At 53.2% G+C, this 3,808-nt stretch overlaps 1 long non-coding RNA gene across 1 annotated transcript in view; it reads right to left on the bottom strand.

The window, feature by feature from the left end:
* Positions 1–310: 310 nt before the first annotated feature.
* LOC121044173 (uncharacterized) overlaps positions 311–3,808 on the bottom strand; it is a 20,607-nt gene continuing 17,109 nt past the window's right edge. The window contains exons 2-3 of the long non-coding RNA XR_005797180.1: positions 1,814–2,172; positions 311–1,554 (exon numbers count right to left, since the gene is read on the bottom strand). This is a non-coding gene — a long non-coding RNA (uncharacterized LOC121044173). The remainder of the gene's footprint in view (positions 1,555–1,813; positions 2,173–3,808) is intronic.

Raw genomic sequence — 3,808 nt, 5'->3', positions numbered from 1 at the left:
CAGGTCCTGCCCCAAACCTACTGAATCAGAAACTGGGGGTGGAGCCCAGGAAACCACACTTTATTTATTTTTTTTTAATTTTTTTTTCAACGTTTTTTATTTATTTTTGGGACAGAGAGAGACAGAGCATGAACGGGGGAGGGGCAGAGAGAGAGGGAGACACAGAATCGGAAACAGGCTCCAGGCTCTGAGCCATCAGCCCAGAGCCCGACGCGGGGCTCGAACTCACTGACCGCAAGATCGTGACCTGGCTGAAGTCGGACGCTTAACCGACTGTGCCACCCAGGCGCCCCGAAACCACACTTTAATAAGCCCTCCAAATGATTCACATTAAAGAGCGGGAGTCACTGGCATAGGGAGAAAAGAGAGCCCCAAAGGACTACAAGAAACTGTCAAGATGGATTTCACCTACTTGGGGTGGGCAACCAGGGAGCTTTGAGGAAACAGATTTCAGTTTGGGGGAAAAAGGAATTCTCCACCTGACAGCTGCTCAGCAATGAACCCAAAATCCATGGTCATGGTGAATTCCTGTTCCGGGAAGTTTGGAACACAGGCTAGGTACCACTTCCGAAGTAGGGTAGATTTTCCCTACCACGAACAAACAATGCTCGGATACCAGTTGGGTGTCCTGCAAGTCTGCTCAATTCTGATACTATCTACCCGAAGACAGGATCGGATTCCACGTGTAGGGCTCAGCCCTACAGGACTGCGCCCACCGCACCTTCAGACACCAGCTGCCACCCCACGTTGTCACCTATGCTTCTGACTGACAAGCTATAGATTTGAGGTTTCAATGACCCCCTCTTCGTGTCCAATTAATCCGGGAGAGTGGCTCACAGAACTCAAACATTTTACTTACTAGATCACCTGTTTATTACAAAAGGATATAACTCAGGAACAGCCAAATGGAAAAGATGCATAGGGCATGGGTGGGGGAGGGGTACAGAGGCACCAGGCTCTCCAAGAGTGCCACTCTCCCTGAACCTCCATGTGTTCACCAACTCATAAGCTCTCTGAACCCCATTTGCCGTGGGGGGGGGGGGGGCCCGGTTATGGAGGCTTCATTACATAGGCCTTATTGATTACATCATTGGCCATTAGTGACTGACCTCAATCTCAAGTCCTTCCCTCCACCCAGAAGGCTGGAGGATAGGACTGAAAGTCTCAGTCCTGTATTCAGGTTGGCTCCACTGGCAACCAGCCCCTAATCCTAGGTGTGGCCCAAAAGTCACCTCATCAACACAACAAAAGACATCTTTAGGGCTCAAACCACTTAGGAAATTCCAAGGAATTTGGGGACTCTGTGCCAGAAACAGGGACGAAGATCAAATACATATACTTCTTATTATAAATCACAACACCACAGCTAGGACAGGCTACGTTATACTGGGGTAGCAAATGGCCCCCAAATCTCACCAAGTTTATCTCTCCTTCACGCAAAGTCTGCTGTAGCTCAGGCGTCTCCAGGGCACTGTCCTCTACACAAAGTCTTGATGACCCTGGTGGCTCTGATCGCGGTTCTGTCATCTCAACACAAACCTGTCTGCATCAATGCTGCAGGAAGAAAGACACAGAGAGCAATACAGGGCTTTTCCCAGCCTCCACACAGAATCCCACACACTTTGCTTTTGCTAGTGTTTCACAGGTCGCAGATGCTGGGAACTGCAAAGGAACTGCAAAGTGGAGACACCCACGGATCCAGGGAGGAGAGAGGCACTGGGAAGATCTCCCACAAGGACAAGCTTCCTTTCAAGGAGACAGCAGGAGACAAGAAGGCAGATGAGGCCACTGTGCTGGAAAGAAGGTAGATTACCTGAAGAATCTTTTCCAAACTTGAGGTTCTATTTTTCTGTAATTCCTTGGTTCTGAGAATGCTTTGCATTGCCAAGGGGTTCCGTTTCCAAGAGATTCTGTGATTCTGGGAAAGTTTACTTGGAATTCAGCTGGTAGTACCACAGGCCCCTGGCTGCTGGGCCTCAGGAAAGCAGGGCCCAGGGCAGAGCAGCGTGCACTGGGTGAGGCCCTGGGCCAGCAAGCAAAGCTCCCGGGGCCTGGCAGACCTGACCAGGCCTGTCCCGGGTGAGGGGCGAAGGCCAGGAGTGTGCAGACAAGTCCAGAGCAAAACTCAGCCTTCTCCCACATCAGGCTGGGGAGGAACAATTACTGCCATCTCTGGAAAGAAAAAAGAAAAATGGGTTCAGTCCCACGTCCCTGGCCCTGTTCCAGCCTGTGATTCGGGGGGTGTGGAGTAGGGCAGCAGCTGCCATGGGGCCAAGGGCCACGTAGTGCCCACCTCTAGAATGCTACCCCTTGACCCCTACCCCACCCTGCCCCCCCATCCCTTCAGCCCCCTCAACTGTACAGAGGGCAATGCAAAAACAGGGGGGGGCCCACCCAGAGGGGGGGGGGGGGGGGGGGGGTGTGCAGGGGTGGGGAGGCATCCTCCTGGCAGCAATCTGGAAGGCGACTGGGTGAGGGGGGGGTGAAGTGAGGGAGATGGGAGAGGTTGGGCCAACCTGCACAGGCTCCTGAGGCGCAGCCCCTCCTGGCTCCAGGAGAAGGAGGGAAGGAGGGAAGGAGGGGTTCGTCCCCTGCCCAGCTCTGCTCAGCCCCTGGCTGTGCCCTGTGCCCCCTTACCAGGCCTGCCCGCTCTCGGGGCCCAATTTAGTTAAGATGTCACCATTATAGGAGCTCCCCCAGAGAAGGCCCTAATGGGGTCAGAGCCCCGGCACTGACTCAGAATGCTGATTCTTTCTCCTGGGGATGGTCGGGCTGATGGCCATTGTTCTTAGGCTCAATTTGTTAAGTCACTGTGTGCTTTGCTGAAAGATAAATTGCACATCTGCCCTGAGGGAGAATGAATCACATCGATAATTCCCTTGCTTAAAGCCCATTTATTCAGGATCCTGCTTGAGGTTGTTTTTTAATAGATAGATTAGGAAGTAATTCAAAAGAGACAAAAGGGCACAGTAATTGGGTTTCCCCTTGGCCTACAAATTTTGTCCTCAGAGAAGTAAGAAAAAGGGCTAGGGCTCTCCTTGGTTTGCTCAGACTGTTGCCTGGAAGTCTTACAAGGATGTGAGAGACAAAGAAGGCACAGTCCTGCAGCCCAGTGTCAGGCCTTCAGGCATCCACTCAACCCCTCAACAAGCGAGTGGGAAACTCGGGGTGCAGTGGAGGAGATACAGGCTGCAAGACTAATCGAGACAGAGCAGGGCCCCACTGGCCCTCACTGCCCAGGGCTCCACCCCCAATTGTGCTGCCCCTTTCCAATTTCACAAGTATTTTGCAGGCTTCCTGAGCCCCCAGGTCACAGGGGACCCACAACTCACACTCAGGAGGGGATGGATGAAAACTGCAGAATCCTTGCCACTCTGTCCCTGGACCCCGACGCCAGGCAGAGGCCCTGAGCAAACAGATTGGCTGTGAGATGCTGTTGTGAATGCTGCACCAGCAGCCCCTCCCCAGGCCCCACCGCACACGCCGACCTAGCTGGGCCAGCCACACAGCCAAAAGGTGGCCTGGAAGCCTGTAGGAAGGCCCATCATAGCAAAACGCCCCTCCACGGCAGCAACAAGCCCTTCATCCAGCCCAGGAACCCCAGGGCCAGGGAGCTCCCACCCTAATACGTGACCCCGGGCAGAACCCTTGGCCTCTCTCAACCTCTGTCTCCTTAGCTATACAAAACACAGGGTGAGGGGCAGTTTGAAGAAGCCCGCTGGGACCACCTGACAGCAAAAGCTGCGCCAAGCATTCTAGTCTTGTTTTGTTTTGTTTTGTTTTGTTTTGTTTTGTTTTGTTTTGTTTT

Source organism: Herpailurus yagouaroundi, unplaced genomic scaffold (assembly GCF_014898765.1).
Source record: "Herpailurus yagouaroundi ecotype Mexico unplaced genomic scaffold, PumYag 188, whole genome shotgun sequence".
Classification (NCBI taxonomy): domain Eukaryota; kingdom Metazoa; phylum Chordata; class Mammalia; order Carnivora; family Felidae; genus Herpailurus; species Herpailurus yagouaroundi.
The sequence above is the reverse complement of the archived record's forward strand: the minus strand, read 5'-3'. Positions and strand labels throughout refer to the sequence as shown.